Below are 20,768 nucleotides of genomic sequence, written 5' to 3'. Positions count from 1 at the left end.
TATTGTACTTTTTTACTTCAAACTAAAACAGGCTACAGTTTAATAAAGAATGGCGTGATGGTCAAAGCCCGCCGTTAGACGCGTGTTTGATTCGAACCCAGCGGTTAGAATTACCCGAGGAAGTCACTATTGCGCCGAGCAGTCTTGCGCACCAGACTATATAATATTTGCCCAATCGATAAAGCTGCTTAGCAGGAAATAATGCTTAGCAGTCCTTGCCAGTCCCAGCATTGTAAACTTTATGTAGTTTTGGCTGGTAACCAATTTCTGTTAAGCAATACTTTTGTTCTGTGTTTAGCAAGTTTTTTTTGTGCTTACATACAGCCTTTAAGAAATAGGGCCATTGTGTTTCTGATCAGCAGAGTGTTGGTTCGAGTTCCAGTCTTGACATCAAGGTCCTTATAACTAAGACATTTAACAATTATTGCTTCGTCCTTCGGGCTGAACGAAAAGCCGTAGGTCCCGTGTGTCGTGTAAAATGCATGCCCCGTATAAGAACCATCAGAAACGAAGGGAAAAACATGTTAGTATCATGCTGAAAACGTACCGGAGTTACTTGTGTCCGCATTAGGTGTCCAGTTTGACCAAAGACCAAGAAACGCTCCCTTGCTCATATGGTTTGATGGTTGTTAACAAGATAGTTTACACGTTAAAGAACACAGAACACTTCACCGCGCACAAGTGTTAAACCAGGCGCAACTGCTTTACAGCATGCACTCTTGTCTACAGAACTAACTTGTCAGATTTCTGAGCTATTTCAGATACCATAAGTTGCTCATTGTATAGGTTAAAGGCAGTGGATCGATACTGTTGGTAATAAGTACTCAAAACAACTGTTAGCATAAAACTTTACTTGGTAACGAGCAATGGAGAGATGTTGATAGTATAAAACATTGTGAGAAACGGCTCCCTCTGAAGTAACGTAGTTTTTGAGAAAGAGGTAATTTCTCACTAAAACTATAACAGTCAAACGTCAGGCCTGAAGCCTTTTTATTATGCACCACCTATTTTCTTGCAACTGCGATATTAAAGTGAGTCCAATTAATGTTCACAGGTTTTGTATTTTGTGTATAATATTATTGGACTACACCAAGTGGGAATACTGGTCTTTGACAATTACCAAACGTGTCCAGTGCCTTTAAGATTGTTGACAATCGTCAGAGGAATCGCACTCCAGTCTGGCCGCCCACTGCCGCTTTGGTTTAATATTGTAGCGGAAACTTTTCAGCAAAAGAAAACAACTTGTGTTCTGTTATAGCATTTCGTTTGAAGTGGACAGTCTTGCCCCAATGGAGATCATTCAAGGACACTGAACTCATTTGGTAGTTGTCAAAGTTCTCACTTGGTGTATCCCAACATAAGCATAAAATAACAAGCCTGTGGAAGTTTGAGCTCAAATTGGTCATCAAAGTTGCGAGAAAATGATGAAAGAAAAAACACCCTTGTTGGACGAATTTGTGAGCTTTCAGATAGGAATAAAAGACTTCTAGCTATAGAAGTCTTTTGTTACTTTAGTGACAAATTACCTCTTTCTCAAAATCTGAGCTACTCCAGAAGGAGCCGTTTCTCACAATGTTTTATACTATCAACAGCTCGTTACCAAGTCAGTTTTTAAAGACCTGCTTGAACGAAAATGTCAAGTCGTGAACTTTGCTGAATTCCACTTAAAATGTTTTCGATGAATAAGGAAATCGATTCATATGATCATAAATAGGTTTCAATTGTGTAAAAAAACAAATCATTTTGTATGCCCTTATCCAGAGCTTTTCTGCGAGATTTGCGAAAAGCCCCGTTACGTAATCACTCTCAAAACGTCATAAGTAGATAAAGCCGCTTTGTTGCAGCGTGGATGTATAACAAAGCAAACTCCCACAAATGACGTCAGCGGCATTGTCCTTTGACGCCCGCTCTCAACGGCAGAAGGGTTTTTAGTTTTTCAAAAAACCTTTAGGTAGGGGCCTAATTTTTTAATCGATAATTACGAAAAGTTTAGAAGTGTACACATATCAAAATTACATTAAAATGGTGAACAAGTGCATTATAAACAAGTAAAAATACCATTTCTGTTGAAAACATTCCGCTCAGGTAGCTGTTTAAGTTAATGTGTTGAGTAATTACCAAACGTTTAGGACTAATATGATTAAAATCTATACTCATTTTGATCAACACTGTCCTTACAAACCGAGAAGCATCTATCTATACAGCAATTGAAATCTGCTGATAATTCTGGGTGGTTCTAAAAAAAGGTTCTAAGCGCGGCAAAGTTGTTAGATTTATCCCCTGTTTGCAAATCATTGGCCTCTCCATGAATAGACTGTTATCACGCTGTCACCATCTTGGTTCCCTGTTTCCAATAACAGTAATGCATGCTAATATGCATTGCGCATGGCACCAGACTATTACTTCGTCCAGCCTCAGTTTGGTTACAATGAGTTGGAATGGAGTAAAATCAAGATGACCACACCGTAATAAAAGGTCTATTTGGCACCTGTGCTGGTGACCACGCCAAACCAGTCTTTTTATCGTGCTTATACATTTCAGAAAGAGGTTTTAATGTTTCAACCACACTTTGAATCTGAGAAAGGCTTAGCCTTGCTCAAGGCAGTCGCATTATTCGCTCCGAAAAGACGCCGCTGTAAACCCACCCGTATACCCTGTGCGTGGTGCGTGCGATCACACCGCATGACCCACCCTTATACACACTGTCACATCGTACGAATACTGTGCACACAAGTCATCCGCACTCGTACCACTAACCGCATGCGGAGGCCGTCATGCGGATAGTGTTCGGGGGCATCGTGTCGTGCGATGTTACGCACAGTGAATACGGGTAAGTTTTTATACAGCGGCGGTCTTTTTTTTCGGAGTGAATAATTCGACTGCCTTGAGCAAGGCTAAGAAAGGCTTCAAGTGTAAAGCATTTATCAAGCATCTGATGATGAAAGCACAATGCAAGGGAACTGGGGCTGTTTGGGCAAGGGTTCTATAATAAGTGCAGTAATTAGTAACTATTAGAAATTACTCAATAGCATATAGAAACTTCTTGGGAACGAGCATTGGAGAGCTGTTTAATATTGAGAAACAGCTCCCTCTGAGGTAACGTAGTTTTTTGGTAAGAGGAAATTGTTCACTCAAAAATTTAAAGATTTCCGCTGAAGCCTTATAATGCATTTGAAAGCACACAAAGTAATGCACCAAGGTTTTTTTAATTTTTTTTATATATAATTGCAAATTTGATGACCAATTGAGCCCAGACTCCCATAGATTTGTTATGTTATGCATTATGATGGGATAAACCAAGTGAGAATACTGGTCTTTGACAATTACCAAACGTGTCCAGTGCTTTTAAGTGTGTACTTTTCGTTTATAGCTCGCAAATAGAGTGGTAAATTGTTTACCAATGCATTAACCATTTACAGTGAAGTACTATAACTTTCAAAATGGAAACCATTATAAATAATAGTTGAGTTTCACCCTCAAAATAAAAAACAATTAAAGATATGAATGTCTTAATTGATGAGTCGACGACTGTGTGTTTGCCATAAGACGAATTTGTAAATCAATTATAAGTACAGCCTCGAGGTAAACGATTAGAAGCTCTCCTTCAACGGCTCCGAAATTGTTTCTCGACAAACAATGATATTGATAAATGGACTGAAGAGCTCTCAAAAATATGGCCCAAAAAAACTCATCAAATACTAAAGTGCATCTTTAAATGGGTTGGAGTAGATTGGGGGGACAGCCCTCAGGCTTTGTGTTTGAATAATTACCAATGAATCCAGTGAGAATTAGCACAAAGTAACACAAAGGAGTGACTGTGTAGGTTTTTTTGTTTGTGTTCACGAAAAAATACCGACTTTTGTTTGTTCTCACCCATCAAAACAAAACAAATAGATCTTCTGCGTCATTTCCCAAACAAAAGGTGATTTTGCAAAAAGCTCTTTAAAACAGTCATTAATTTGCACTTCATGACGTGTTAAATATTAACGTCCCTTTGTCATGCGATTAAAAGAATAAAGCCATTAACAACCCACTCGAAAAGCTTTCAATATCTCGTCAGTTTTTCGCATAAATTAATTATTCATAGTTGCGCCTGCTCTGCTAATTAATTGGATACCGATTTAGCCCGACTTAAAAAGAATGTCATATGCAAATTGAATACAATAGCTATTTAAATAAGAATGCCTCAAAGTACAGTTGATTGAAATTTACATTAGACGGGGTAAAATTGCTTTTATATTTATTGTGTGACAGTGAAATAGGCTGCTTATCGCAGATCGGTTAATATTAATATTTATCCATGATGCAATTTTGTTAATTACTCCAAAAAGTTGTTAGCATAACAGCTAAGTTGGTAACGAGCAGCGGAGAGCTGTTGACGGTATAAAACATTGTGAGAAACGGCTCCCTCTGAAGAAACGTATAGTTTTTGAGAAGTTATTTCACACAAAAACATTCGAATTGAATTCGAGACTTCAGCTGATCTGAGGTCGCGAATTCAGGCATCTGAAAGCACACAACATGTGCAATAAGGGTGTTTTCTTCCATTATTCTCTCGCAACTTCGACCACCAATTGACTTCCAATTTTCACCGGTTTGTTATTTTATGCGTATGTTGAGATACACCAAATAAGAAGAATGGTCTTTGATAATTACCAAAGGTGTCCAGTACCGTTAACACGTTCCATTGTTTCAATTAATCATCGTGTTTGTTTGTCTGAGCACAAAATCTGAAATGGTTGTATAAAGTATACTTACAAAATGAGCAAGTGGCGTCCCCTTTTCAAAAGGACAAGGTAAATATGTGGTACCCACTCTTAAAATTTAAAGCAATAAGTACAAACTTTATCAGTCGAGGCCTACAGCCGCGTTCAATAGTATAAAGCATGTTGAGAATCATTTCACTTGCAGTAATGTGATAACGGAAACATTTATGAGTTTTTAAATTGATCACCCAAAATGTGAATCTTAGAAGCGTACTGACAGTAATAACCGTCAGATCTGGTAGTCCAATACGGATTATTCTTCGTGCGCTGACATAATCGCTCCAGATTGTTGGCGATATCTCAATACGACCACCTTTTGAAATGAAATGTTCACATTATCAGTTTAGCTTTCGAGAAAGACTCTGCTTCCTATTTTCGAAAAATCAGGCCATTAACTATCTTTTTGCATTTTACTATACCATAGGTCCTTTTTGATTGGCAAGCAGTTTGCAACACAGCTATTTTCTCTTGTATTGTATATGCAACATTTTTATAAAGAGGTTCCAAAAACCAAAGGTAAACTTTCCCTTTAAGAACAATGGATGCAAATGTAAACATACTACGACATGTTGTTTGTGCGTGTGCGTGTGTAGTCTGCACTCAAGTAGGTCCATGTAGTACAGTCCGTGTCCACTTGAAGGGCTCACCTCTCAACATACCATGGGACCCCAGACAGCCTGCCATGAAATATAAAACAAGTACCCAGCGAGTCCGTTATGCTCAATCAATTCAATTATTTTTGTGGGATTGAAAAATTCCGCGTGATTCCCGTGTGGAAACAACTTTACCTTATTGTGAGTTGGTCGTGCCAGACGAATTGAATTATTGATGATTGCTTTAATTTGTAGACCATTCTGGTACTACAACAATGCTGGATGCTGTATGGAACGGTTGCATATAATTATACAGGATTCCATGCAGAATGCCAATATGAACGAAAAAGGGGAGGACTCTCATCTCACAATTCAAAACAAAACCCAAAACAATTTAACACGATGGCTTGGGCTTGTATGGGGGCGGGGGTGGGAACGGGGTGTGGCGCTACAAGAAAAACAACCCCATCAAAACATGCATGAGAAAAACTGTGCAGTAAACTCGTGATGATTCTAAAAAGAAACGGCACCAAATACCCTCCAGCGATGTGGTCTCGACGTTTCGAACGGTAAACTCTGCTGGTCTTCAGACTCGTATTTAGGAGAAGACGAGCACTGTTCGAAACCACACTATAGTTATTGTAGCTGTACATGATTGTACAAGCATGCTTACTAATCTTTCTTATGATCCACACACTGCAAAGTATACCTTAAACATGCATAACTCTTTTGATATTTACAAAGCCCAAACACAATACCAACAACAGTCAATTATGATTTAACCCTATAATAGACGATGGTAAAAAAATTACATAGTTTGAACTACTCGGTATATTAGAGTACAGAACACTTCACCTAAGAACCCTATAGTCACGTGCATCCCATACATCTATTGATAATTTAAATAAAAGACTCTGCAAACTCAAGGGAGAAAAAGTTAATTTCAACCAAAACCCAAGACACTTTGAATTAAGGCACACTCAATTAAAAAGAGGAACCCCGGCGTCCACTGAGGAAGTGGGCTCTAATAGCGACGATCGATAAGCCATATTTAAAAATGCAGCACTCTTTTATTAACAATGTTATCATCTTCTCTGTATGTGTCCCGTGAGAGATTCTGAAACTTGAGTGTCTACGATCGAGATTTTATCAGAAAATTAGAGGATAAAACTGAGGGGAGTGGCACGCGAACGCAACTTTAATGGCGTTTATCCTGATAACTATACAGGATTGCAAGTGTGAAAAAAATAAAGGTTTATTTTTAATCTGACAGCTTTATACTGATTAGGTAGTTCGTAGACTCTAACCATTTTTTATGCGAAATGTTATAAAAGCCTCTTAAATGAAGTCCTTTTTGAAAACGGTGCATGATGTTTTACTACTTGTCCTGGCCCACTCAGCGGATTAAGACCACATTGTATGTTATTAGATGTGGTTGATCACATTAAACACAAACACAAACACTGAAAGAATTTGGCAATTTTTTGGTTCTGATCTACAAATCCTGTTATAATACCTTTAACTTCCAATTTCTATAACCAGAATACTTAAAACCGATGCCTGAAATAAGTCCATTCACGTCCGTTGCAACGAATGGCATGGGACAGCCTTTTATTGAACTCGTCACATGCCTCAGCGTGTCATAACAAATTCCAATAAAGAACTCTTGAAGGGAAAAAGGGGAGAAACCGACACTTAGTCTTTTCAGAAACATAGCAAATCAAAGTTGGTTAATGAAAAATATAAAAAATAAATAAACACAAAACATAAATCAAGAATAGCAATCCACGAGGTAGTCTCGAGTTTCTACCCGTCCGGGAGTTGAACCCACCACCATGCGGACGTGGATTTAAACAGTTCCCACACTGTGTCCTGCGATTTGATTAAAACCATGTAATCCGATGCGTTTAGCGAAAGAAAAAGTACACGAAATAATAAGGGACTGGAAAGAAGGAAAACTTGTTTAAACCGCCATTCGATACCACGTACTTTAATTGCATGGGTACTGGATTCGTTAAGGTTCGCTAAGTGGAGAATGCGACCACGATGTTCTGGGATGTTTTCAAAGGAGACATGACATCGTTGAGAGAAAAACAAATACTTAATTGCCATCCGATACCACGTACATCAATTGGGTACTGGATTCGTACATGGTTCACGTGTGGACAATTCGACGATGGTACTGATGGAATGTTTTCAAAAGAAACATGACATCGTTGAAAAAGAAAAACTCCTTATTTATAGTAATTGCCATCCGATACCACGTACGTCAACTGGGTGCTGGATTTGTATATGGTTCACTCAGTGAACAATATTTGACGGGGATGTTTTTAAAAGAAACATTGCATCGTTGGTTGAGATAATTAAAATTGGCCGAGAGGGTTCACTGACTTAAATGCCTTGATCTGTTCTACATATCAGGCTTGGGTCTTGTTTATATTGTTAGTAAGGTGACGAGTTTCATCTTGCATGTAACTTCTACACATCCTTTGCAAAGTTAATGCATTTGTAATGCAGGTATTTATTGTGATATTGGTTCCATATCTTACTTTAAACAACTTCACATCGGACCCGAATTCAGATGAGGTGGGACCTGATGGATTTCGGGGTCAGTATGCCACAGAAATGACGCAGAATCCGGGTCAACATTCAGTTTTTCATCAGGTTATGGGTCAGCCTGACCCAGTTGGATCAGGTGCCGATTTCACAAAGGTCTCAAATTGATCGTAACTTCAAATCAATCGTAGTTGCTAAGTAAAGTGTGATGTCACTATACAAATCTCTATGGTGATACTGAAAATTTGTCTTGCGATGAATTTTATTGCTTGCTCCATTTATCTTCCACTAGGCTATCTTTTGATATTTCCATTAGCTTTATCACCCACACATCACAGCTGCATTTTTATGAACATTCAACGTCTGTTCTAATCAAATGGAGAGGTATTATTGCGATTAAACCAATAAATCCCGTATACCTGTTAGTAATCACAGTGAACAAGTCGTGTTGCTTTCCCTGCCAATAAATATCCATCTTTTATTAGGCATTCCCATACGAACTTAAAGGCAGTGGAAACTATTGGTAACTACTCAAAATAGTTATTAGCATAAAACCTTACTTGGTTACGAGTTTATGGGGAGAGGTTGATAGTATAAAACATTGAGAGAAACGGCTCCCTCTGAAGTGACGTAGTTTTCAAGAAAGGGGTAATTTTCCACGAATTTGATTCTGAGACCTCAGATTTAGAATTTTGAGGTCACGAAATCAAGCTCACGAAATCAAGCATCTGAAAGCACACAACTTCGTGTGACCAGGGCGTTTTTTTTTTCATTTCGCAACTTCGACGACCAATTGAGCTCAAATTTTCACAGGTTTGTTATTTTACGGATATGTTGAGATACACCAAGTGAGGAGACTGGTCTTTGACAATTATTACCAACAGTGTCCAACATACACTGTCTTTAATTCATGAAACTGAAAACCTTGGTCATCAGTGGTGTGCGCACGTAGTAGAATTCAAGGAGAGAGCTCCCGAAAGCCAAGAACACCCCAGCCTTCATGCGGAACGTTATGGAACGAGCTTCCAATTAATATCAAGGGGACTGAATGTTCACAGGGTTTGAGGTGATAGTGTTACTATCATTCCCTTATGGTTTGTTATTCGATTGGATAGGCAACTACGGATGGTATAAGTTGTCAGTCATATCGGGTAAGACCGTGATCAAGTTGGTTGCTTGCTCTCTCTCTCACGGCGCTGCTTGATTAAATTAACAGGTGTTGGGGATGAACAGACTACGTCAACCCCAGGTTTATTCACCTAACACATTTAATATCCCTTGGAAATAACGTGGAAACAGTTTCGAGAACCGAATACAAAGTTGATTGTTCTGGCAGATTGCTTTTGGGCAAACCAGGTTTAAGTTATCCCTATAACGATGATTGGTTAAACACATAACTAAAATGTCGTTACAGATTAGAGACAGTGATCGTTTTAAAGTCAGGTTGAAGTTAACCTTAACGTAGATTGGTTAAAAAACACAACTATCGGTAGACATCTGATTGTTAACTAAAACCAAATTAAGTTAACCTTATAGATGATTGGTTAAAACAAAACATTATAGGTAGATTAAACACATTGATTGTTTACACAAACCAGGTTTAAGTTATCCCTAACGAAGATTGGTTAAAAACATAACTACAATCGGTAGATAAGACACACTGATTGTTAACACAAACCAGGTTTAAGTTATCCCAACCAAGATTGGTTAAAAATATATATATTTATCAAATCGATAAACTGGACACACCGAAAATTACAACTATAGGCCTAACGGTAAATAAATCCAACATTTAAACAGACTATATTATTGAACTCGTTATCTTTCAAGCTGATTTTTCTCTCATCCCGTATTACAATTGGTGTGTTCAACGAGAAACATGCTTATAGTGTGTATGGAGTGCCGCGAACCAAAACGCCACGGAAGTCTCAAACGGCCATCTTCAGTTGCCCATTGGTCAAATGTTTGCTTTGGCTCGCGGGCACCAGTGTAGTAAAGTGGCACCCATACAGCATCCAAACAACTTTATAAAACCGGGACTAAAGAGAGAGTGGGTGAGATGAGTATGAGCGTGGTGAGAACAGCGACAACGGGGTTTGTTAAGTGCCGTTTCCAGGTTGTTCGCCCGCGGGTTGTGCCAAGGCGAAAAATAAGAATATTAAGAAAAAGTGTAAGCCCTTCTGCGGCATTCACATGGCGTCTATGAAATGACACTCTTAATCTTGCCTCGGGTAGTTTAACAAGTCTCTGCCATAGCAGCTACGAGGCTCTTTCCCATCAGTTTGAAAAGGCAAGTTTTTGATTGCATTCTAAAAGTAGAGCTCATATCAGTACAGGTTTTTTTTTTGCTCTCGCTTGTCAACAAAATGACAAGTGCATCCAATATGAGATCTATCTCTTTACTTCATGCTTGTATTATTATTATTTTGATGGACGAACCGTTTTTGGTTTATGATGGCATGTGCCTCAGTTGTCGTTTCCCTGCGGTTATTGACACAGTCAGAATCGGGGCATCAAACTTTTATTGTGTCGAACACGTGTCATTTCTGTATAGGTCTGTTGTCCTTTCTCATACGGGTTGATGTTAGGCCGTGTCCAAATTGGCAGGCTACAAAATTGCAGCTACGGGCTTCGGCTAGATGTCTGCGTCATCATGCGTTGAGGTTCAGGACATCTCTATAGGTAAAGGGTGTTACTGCTAGCCGTAGCCGTAGCCGTAGCTCTAGCCGCCAAATCGGATACGACCTTACACAGCATCACACTTAAGCAACAGCCATAGCCGTAGTTGTATATGCCAATTCGGATACGGCCTTACACAGCAACACCCTTTAGCAACAGCCGTAGCCGTAGCTGTAGCCGTCAAATCGGATACGGCCTTACACAGCATGCAACACCCTTTAGCAACAGCCGTAGCCGTAGTTGTAGATGCCAATTCGGAGACGGCCTTACACAGCATCACCCTTAGCAGCAGCCGTAGCCGTAGCTCTAGACGCCAATTCGGATACGGCATTACACAGCATGCACCATCCTTAGCAACAGCCGTAGCCATAGTTGTAGCCGCCAATTCGGAGACGGCCTTACACAGCAACACCCTTTAGCAACAGCCGTAGCCGTATAGCTGTAGCCGTCAAATCGGATACGGCCTTACACAACATGCAACACCCTTTAGCAACAGCCGTAGCCGTAGTTGTAGATGCCAGTTCGGAGACGGCCTTACACAGCATGCATCACCCTTAGCAACAGCCGTAGCCGTAGCTGTAGCCGTCAAATCGGATACGGCCTTACACAGCAACACCCTTTAGCAACAGCCGTAGCCGTAGCTCTTTTACGCCATCATTACATGTCCAGCTGTATGGCCAGCGGCAAATCTTTTATAATGCTTACCTAGTCTCTCTCCCCGGTCACACGCGGCTAGTGGATTTGAAATTATTATCTTTTCATTAGACTTTTGTAATGAACTAGTGACTAGTCTCATTAAGACTTGATCTGTAGACTGTTTCTAATTGTTTGCATTTGGATATTAGGATATCACACTGGAGGGTGTACAGTTAATAAGAACGTTATTACCTTTTGATGTAAAAACACTATCATGTATGGGATGTTTAGTGTGAACATAGTTTTAGTGTACACTACTATACAAGTATAAGACTCTATACAACTCTTTATATATGTGACACTCTAACTTTGAGGTCAAAATGAGGGATACGAGGCCACTTTGGCTACAGTTATAACGTTTATTCTGTAAAAGAAGACGAAGAGAATATTCAATGCTCGTTCGTCTTCGACGCAGAGAATAATGACGGAGGGGTTGCCGTTGTTGGCGCCTGAGGATATGAATATTCATTAAAAAGGAAATTGAATGCATAAGAAAATAGTTTTGTGGGGGGGGGTATTACTTTATAACCTGTCACATATACAACTCTTTTTAAACTGATAGAGGAACCGTTTTAAACCTGTGTCTCTTGCCAGTTTTTCATTCTTTTGTTTCTTCCTTGCTGGTTTAGTGTATTATTTGCCTGATGGGAGGGGGTGGGCTATTTTGCAATTTTACTTATTCTGCGTCCTTTCTTTTAGTTACCTTTCTGTTTTTGTCTTAATGTTCTTAATGTCTTTATAGATTTATTGTAAATAATTATAGATTTTTAATATATGGCCAGGGATATTGGAATTGAAGGCCTTCGGGCTACAGTTTTTAGGTAAACTTTTTTTAATTCCAGGCACATGTCCCTGGCTTTTGTTTTGTACTGTATATGTTTGTACTTTGTATGTGTTTTTATGCCGAATAAATAATAATAATAATAATAATAATAATAATAATAAAGACACTACACCATAGTTTTTACCGTTAAGATACAAGAGTGTAAAACTCAACAAGTTTATGGTATAACACAACTAAACAGTTTACAACAAATTATTATTACATTTTGATGTAAAACTCTACAAGAATAAGAAAAATACTATGTTGAAGTGTAAATCCGTATGCAAGCAGCTATATGACAATATTTTACCCTATAGTGAAAACACTATAGCTTGTTACAATTTATAGCATACACGTTTAACACAACAAGATACTACGTTGTAGTGTACTCACATTAAGCACATAATAAAGGAATGAATAAACAAACACTGAAAAGGAAATTACATTACTACAATAACGAGATATCACGAGAATATGATATCTCTAAAATAGTGTATATCCACTGATATTACCTTAAACACTGCCAGAACACGTCAAAATAGCGGGCTGTGTTAAAATATGACTCAGTTCTGTCAATTCAAACACAGTGCAGTGGTAATGTTGTTTCGCTCCCTTGGGTATGTGACAACATTCATGTCAATTATAACACCCAAGTTTTTGCAGTTAAGTGCAGACTAAGACCCTACACAGTAACTGATTTTACGCTATATAACCACGAAGTGCTTTTCAAGTTATTATAGTAAACCTGCCAAACAATGATATTTATCGGTTATTAAGTATGCTATGAAAAACTGATGCTTATCTCAAACGTGGCAAGAAAGACATTCACCTTTTAATGAAGATAAATATTTGATAGACATTTGCAGTTAATACCTTTGCAAAATGGATGAAAAAGTGACAGCAAACACGGCCCGGCGGGAAAGGGTACTTAAAAACGAGGTGCACTCAAGTGTGGAAAATTTAAGGCGAAATTAGCCATTGATCTCAAATATTTATAAACTGTTGGAAGTAAACTGTGACGAATGACCGGTTATAATGGACGCAAATCCATTCGTGGAGGTGTTGTTAGAGTAATAGGAATTAACCATTTATAAGTAAAGAATTTTAGAGACTGCTTAAACAGAATACGCATTTCAACATGATTCTCAGGCAAAGCCTTGGAATCGGCCAAGCGGAATCGGCTGCTCAGTATAGGTTTTCGTGTTTTGACAAGTATAGCCTACAAGGACACACACTAACCATGGAGGACTAACCGTGCACTAACCTACCTCCATGTACTAACCATTATGGCTACCTGGCCAAAATGCTTGGGACACATATTCATAACGTTACAATAAACATTCCCTGTCCCCCACTCCCCCCCCCACACACACCTGAAAATAAACATTCTCTCCTCTTCCCCCGCCCCCCACTCAATGTTGATTGTAACGAAGACCGTGCAAGGAGAGCCACCATTGATACGGTGCACGGGGGCCCCGATGCGGGTGCCCAATGAGTTGTGGACGGGATGGTAGATTAAAGGCAGTTGACACTATTGGTAATTTCTCAAAATAGTTTTTGCCATAAAACCTTTCTTGGTAATGAGTATAATGGGGAGCTGTTGATAGCATAAAACATTTTGAGAAACGGCTCCCTCTGAAGTAATGTAGTTTTTGAGAAAGAAGTAATTTTCCACAAATTTGATTTCGAGACCTTTCGAGACCTCAGATTTAGAATTTGAGGTCTCGAAATCAACCTTTTAAAAGCACACAACTCCGTGTGACAAGGGTGTTTTTTTACAACTTCGTTGACCGATTGAGCTCAAATTTCACAGGTTTGTTATTTTATGCATATGTTGAGACACACCAAGTGAGAAGACTGATCTTTGACAATTACCAATAGTGTCCAGTGTCTTTAAGGAGGAGCAGGGATAGGACAAAATACACAATAACTTATAATTTGTTTTGAGTATGTCTGTGCAGAATGAATGTCTGAAATTTGACACTCCACAACTGTAAAGTAAATCATAACTGCGCTCAATTACGTGTTGCGTGATCGATATTTCTTCATCCATGCCATTATTTTTAGGGTGATGGGAAAATCTATAAAATTTTTTTAAGGACCGTCCGGCCTCGAAATTGTCTCTCCCAACGGTTAATATGTCCAGGGTGTTAAGAATAAATTAATAACCCTTAGATTACATTCAGCCCCAAATAATCCATAATGTTAATTGAGAGGTGCCATTGTAATTAAATGTTGGGCTAAGAAAGGACTGTGATTCAACAACTTTATTGATTTAACCCCATATATAAACAATCATATTTTATATAGAAATGGCCTCTGAGCACTCCTTGGCATTTACTGGCAGGCATAATACTGTACGGTCATAGTGACTAATATTCGGTAAGTCACAGGCGTGTCCAAGAAGGTTGGGACTTCATAGGTTGAGGGATTTTGTTTCCTTCAAATTATTGGTTAAAATGTGAGGTCATTGATTTTTTTTTCTTCAAAGAAAGGCTGTGTCCGAAACGGCGACTTCGGCTAGAGCTGTCGGCTATGATCAGCGCGTCTGCTACAGTGTTGAAGAATGGACAGACAAGCGCGATCTAGCCGTAGCTGTAGCCGAAGTCACTGTTTCAGACACAAACTAATGCTGTATAAGGCAAAGTAAGAAACAAGTAAAGCCACACATGTGGAAAGTTTCAGCTAACAGTGTATTCTTTGGTGAGATAACACCAAGAAACTGTCACGGGGTTTTCACAAGAGTTGAACATCATCCACGTCTAGCGAGGTGACACCGGTACGCTATACAACGGGTGGTAAAATTACAACCAAGGGCTCGATTTCGAAAATACAATAAATTCTCCGTAAAGACAAATTGTCCGTATTACCACAGTGATTTGTATCATCACACTTTATTTAGCAATACGATTGATTTGCAGTTAAGATCTATATTATTGTATGTAGCTCTTTGTAAAATCGGCCACTGTGAGCGTGCACACTTTTGAGCTGGAAAAGGTAACGCCAAGCTGCAAATAAGGCACGGGCAGAGCACTATAGGCGTGTGACGTCAGAGTTCGATAGACAATTGCTACTGTGGTCAGTCAATGTCACTAACCACGTAAAAGTGCACCAGCTTTGTCCCCATATTTCTTCATTTTCAATGTTGGCACAAAGTGTAAACTCCGTAATATTTTTTGTTTTATATGAACTGTAAACCATGTGTGCATACATAAATTCCAAGCTCTGAAGCTGTTTTAAAAAGGTAACAGGTAACAATGACCGTACTTCAGAAATTCCTTAAACATCACCAACTCCCAATTGAGCACTAACCTGTAGATTCAAACGAGCTGTATGCGTTGCTTTCACGCGTTATGTGTGCGTGTTTTACTGAATAATGAGTTTGAAAAATGCGCGTTACGTGAACGTGTGAAAAACACGAACGTGACTTGAAACGATAAAGGAACTGGGAACTGCAATGTAGCAACACAAGCACCTTTGAGCCATCAAATGATATTTGGAGGTTATTGTGGGTGCAATTTGCGCGTGGTTTTTATTTCTGTCACATCAATCCCGAAACCCTATTGATGGACTGTTCTTTATGATAATAAAAAAACGTGAAGCGGAAATTAAGGGTAGCTTTTGAACAACTTATCAAACCATAGTCTGTGGGTGGAATTTACCCCCCCCCGGTTCTCCCTACAAATAAAATCACTCTGCAAACAACTTCCGCAATGCACGCTGTAGCTGCTATAGTCGAGGTTCCCGGAAGTTCAGAATCTCGCAAAAGCTCGTACGCTCCCGAGGTTAAATCACACACAGTCTATTCTACTAACAGTGAGAATAAGAGACTTTGTTTGAATCTGCACAGCTGCCTAGTACAAACACACAACACAGAGACAAACTGTGGTATCAGCGCATACCGGAAAGAAATTCAGCTGCAAGAAGTCCATTTTGTATCCGACTCGTTCCCAAAACTTGGGTATTGAGGCCATGTCAGACAGCGCAATATTGTCAGTAAACTTGTCAGGCAAACACAGCATTATTGTGCCTTCTTGAGTCTATCACAATTTGAGTCCCCTGTATTGATTATGCACCAATATCAAACCAGACCGCCATGTAGTATGATACTCTAACCATTGTCAGGTGTATTTTAATATGGGTTTTTTTTCAAGTCGTAACAATTTTGATTAGGGTTGCTTTTAGATTCTCCTTTGGGAGCGGCTATAATTCCCTGTTATTCTTTCCCTCTGTTTTCAATTACTAGAGTACGCTCTGAGTATTAAGAAAACATGTCGTTTCCTTCACATTGACCATTGGGATGAAGCTAATATATTTTTGACCCGGAAACGTGGTTACTATATTACATGTCATAAGATTGAAATTAGAAATGATCACAGATTTGCAAAAACACTGCAAACAGTATTAGCCTTTGTAAACGAGTTTGAATGCAAACATTTGAAGAAAACAAACATGTGAAAAAACGATTGCTCATTGAGGATTTAGGTGACAGCCTTTTGCTGCTGGTTGTTAAGAAATTGAACGGTCTTCGCAATACTATGAATATGAGTTGTCTAATTTGACCATTGATTGCTCAACTTTTCAAATGGAATAACTCCTTTCGGCTGCCAAATTCTGAAGCACCGGAAGTAGTCATTTTCAAACTAAAATTAAATGAGCCGAGTGTGGGATTTTTGTTGAAGCTGGCCAGAAAAACATATTAAAAAGGAACTCGTCATTTGGCGTAAAATCATGGGGAGAATAACTGATTTCGAGAAAAACACTGAAGAAAAATCATCTCCACACTGTGACAACAAAACATCAAAAACAGACTAGACAAACTTACTAGACAAACATTTCTTATTGCCATTTCGACGCAGACGTTTGTCAATCCAGGTTGGATAACACAAAAAATTATATCTGCCCAAATACCGGCATTCACACTCTGCATTTACATTATAAAGTACGAATATCAATGTGAGACATGGGCCAAGTTTCATAGAGCTGCTAAGCACAAACTATTGCTTAGCATGAAATTTTTGCCTTGATAAAAAAAAACAGGATTACCAACCAAATTTCCACGTGATTTTCAGGATAAGCAAACAACAGCTGAATACCAGTAACAAGCAGTATAAAACAGATGGAATTTTTGGTTGGTAACGCTGTTTTTATCGACGAAGAAATGTCATGCGAGGCAAATTTGTGTGCCTAGCAGCTCTATGAAATTTGGCGGTGGACATTATTAGTTACAGACGATTATGTAGTTGCAGGTTATCACTGTTGACATTCTTGAAGGAATTTAATTTCGTAAAGAAATTGCATCTGGTCTGAAGGTTAAACAGGTGGTTAGTATGGTTCACTTCACTGTTTCAAACATTTTGCTTTTTAAATTAGCTCACGGTGCCTAATAAACGGCAATTTTTGGTTATTAAATTTCAAATAACATTACAATGAGCTTCATTGATTTGTTGAGAACTCTGATGCAGAAATAAACATTGTTTTTTAAGTTCCCCCTGACCAATTTAAAGTTCAACAACAATCTGCTTTTTTAAAGAAAAAATGTCATTACTAAAATAACTGAATAGTTTCGTCTAGTCAAATTAACTCCATCAAACCAACATTGGAAGGAACAATAGTCGGTATCCCCCCTTAACACTCCCCATTGCATTATAATAAGCATCACTTTCACTTCTGAATATTTGGGACACGACGTTTCCAGGAGAAGTCCTCATCCACAATTAACCAGCGAACCGATGGATCAGACGTTGATTAAACAAACCCACTATATTCCATTAATTCTTAATGCGTGTAAATTGAGCCTTCAGCCTACATATCCAATTACTTACCATCTTAATCCCCATGGAGGCTTAGGGTGATGATCCACCCTAATCCCCGAGTGGATTAGAATGATGATCCCCGGAACCATGGATTGCTAGCTTGGATATTATTAATGTTATCAGTAATTAAGGCTCAATGGTCGTTTCATCAAGGATGTACTTTTGGTCAACGTCAAGGTGCTGTGATCACCTTCTCAAAATGGTTATAAATTGTATTGTTATAATAATAACTTCATTGATATTATTAATTTTGGCTTATATTTATTCTAAACAAATTAATTTTGGTTTACCCCTATACATGTAAACCGATGTGTGTTAGCACTGTATCAGTACTTTCCCAAACTCTGTGAACAACATCACATGCAAACCACTCGGCTGGGACTCGAACCTACGACCCTTGCAATGGAACCATTTCATTGCTTACGGACGTTTGTTTTCAAAGAAGAAATTACTTAGTGTGCATGGAAGAAGGGCGTGTCTGTTATTTGTATTTAAGGCTGCATAGCAAACACACTGTTAAAAACATTGTTATTACAAACAAGCATTGTTTTGTCATGCTATTTTTGCTGTATGCATTATACCGTTCACTGTACTTTCATTTCATCAATCAACATTGTTATTGTTATAAACTAAAACCAATTAATTTATATTATAAAGGGTCCAGGCTCTGTACAAGCCTAGGCTTTTTCCTGGTGCCCTCTTCGTATTACCCTTTGTTCTTTTGTCTTGTATGTTTTATGATTATCTATTGTGATATTTGGAAATAAAAAACAAACGAAAAAACTTTTGCCCTTTCAAATTGGCCTGGGAGGGCGTACAGTAGATAGAGCCTTACAGACAGACTACGAAATAAAGTCTTCATGCTTCAAGGACATTTCCAAGTCCGTATATTGGAAGATCCATCGTTTTGTAAAATAAATACCCCCTTCTCGTACACTGTTAAAAAAAAAGGCATAAACATTCAAATGAGGGGCGGGTTTGATTGCCTTAAAGAGGCTGAATTTTTCTTCTCTATTAAAGCTCTAGTTTCGCTTTGTCACCACGGAGACTAGTCGATCTTGTGATTGCATTTAATAAATAATTCCCCATACTCCAACGGGATTTCATTGATTGTCTTTGTCATTTTGGGAAAAAAAGCCCGCCGGCACAAACGGAAATAGTCTCGGCCCCAGCCGGTAACATATTCAGCTGATTAGCAACCATACCGAGGAAAAACTACATCCGTATAGAAATTGATATCTCTTCGCAGTTGACCTTTTGTCTCCCTAATGGTAGAAGCTCTGTGGTTTTTCTTTACCTTTAAAGGCTCTGGACACTATTGGTAATTTCTCAAGAGAATTGTTAGCATAAGGACAGGGACTCGGTAATGAGAAAATGGAGAGCTGTTGTTAGTATAAAATGTTGTGAGAAACGACTCGACCTTCTGAAGTTAAACGTAGTTTTTGAGAAAGAAAGGTCATTTCTCACTCACTCAAGACAAGGGTTCTGGACACCTTTGGTAATTCTCAGACCAGTATTCTCATTTGGTGTATCCCAACGTTACGCATAGTTACAAATCTTCGACAAATTGGACTCAATTGGTCATCGAAGTGTAAGGCAAGAGAAGAACAAACACCATTGTTGCACGAATTTGTGTGCTTTCAGATTGCAAAAAAGGTACATTTGAGTGAGTCAACCTCTTTCTCAAAAACTACGTTCGGAAGGAGCTGTTCCTTACGATGTTTTATAAACAGCTCCCCATTGCTCGTTATACCAAGTTAGTTTTAATATTAATAATTATCTTGAGTAATTACACATAGTGTTCAGTGCCTTTAATGGTTAAAGGCAGTGGACACTATTGGTAATTGTCAAAGACTAGCCTTCACACTTGATGTGAACATATGCATAAAATAACAAACCTGTGAAAATTTGAGCTCAATCGTCATAGAACTTGCGAGAAAATAATGAAAGAAAAAAAGCACCATTGTCACACGAAGTTGTGTGCGTTTAGATGGTTGATTTTGAGACCTCAAGTTCTAAATTTGAGGTCTCGAAATCAAATTCGTGGAAAATTACTTCTTTCTCGAAAACTATGGCATTTCACGGGGAGCCGTTTCTCACAATGTTTTATACCATCAACCTCTCCCCATTACTCGTCACAAAGAAAGGTTTTAAGCTAATAATTATTTTGAGTAATTACCAATAGTAAGTGTCCTCTGCCTTTAAAGTAAGGACCCAACGCAACGTATACCGATATTTGGACGGCTAGATTGGTACTCTCGAGGTGGTCTTCCTCCATGAGATGGTGAAGACGGGAATTTGCGCTGGCATATTCAAGCCACAGGCGGGTGCAATAAATACACCCATCCCTCATGACCTACGGGACTACGGTGAAAGCCGTGGGTTCACCAAGTCTCCCTGGAGGATGGAATTATAGTAGGGGAGGGTATCCCCTCTTTAATCGAATGGACTAATAATTAGCGTGAGATTGTCTTAAGGTTTTCTCTTTCACTGCGAGGTTGTGTATGGGGATGTCAGGGGGATACACTTTATGTAAACACCACGGGTGTTCTATACTCTATACACAGATCAATGGGATTTCCGGTTGGTTATGATGATAAATAAACATAATGAAAGTGCAATCTTGATTGAGGATAGATTGACTAATATAATCCAGTGCAAATCTAGATCTGACATTTCGGGGAGCTTTAATTTGTCTGAGATCAAACTGAGATCAAGTTTATACTGAAAACATCACTCAGTCAATTTGTACAAGAGATTAGTAAAATGTGGAAAAAATGTTAATTTAAGATGTTTTGTGTTTTTTTTTTTCAAAAAGTAATTTTGGACGCTCACCTGC

General features: G+C 38.7%; 1 protein-coding gene across 2 annotated transcripts in view; it reads left to right on the top strand.

Moving 5' to 3' along the window:
• Window positions 1–20,768, top strand: part of LOC117296838 — a 33,615-nt gene that overhangs the window by 891 nt on the left and 11,956 nt on the right. The window lies entirely within an intron of this gene.

This window comes from Asterias rubens, chromosome 11, assembly GCF_902459465.1.
Source record: "Asterias rubens chromosome 11, eAstRub1.3, whole genome shotgun sequence".
Classification (NCBI taxonomy): Eukaryota; Metazoa; Echinodermata; class Asteroidea; order Forcipulatida; family Asteriidae; genus Asterias; species Asterias rubens.
This window is presented reverse-complemented; position numbering and strand designations above follow the sequence as displayed.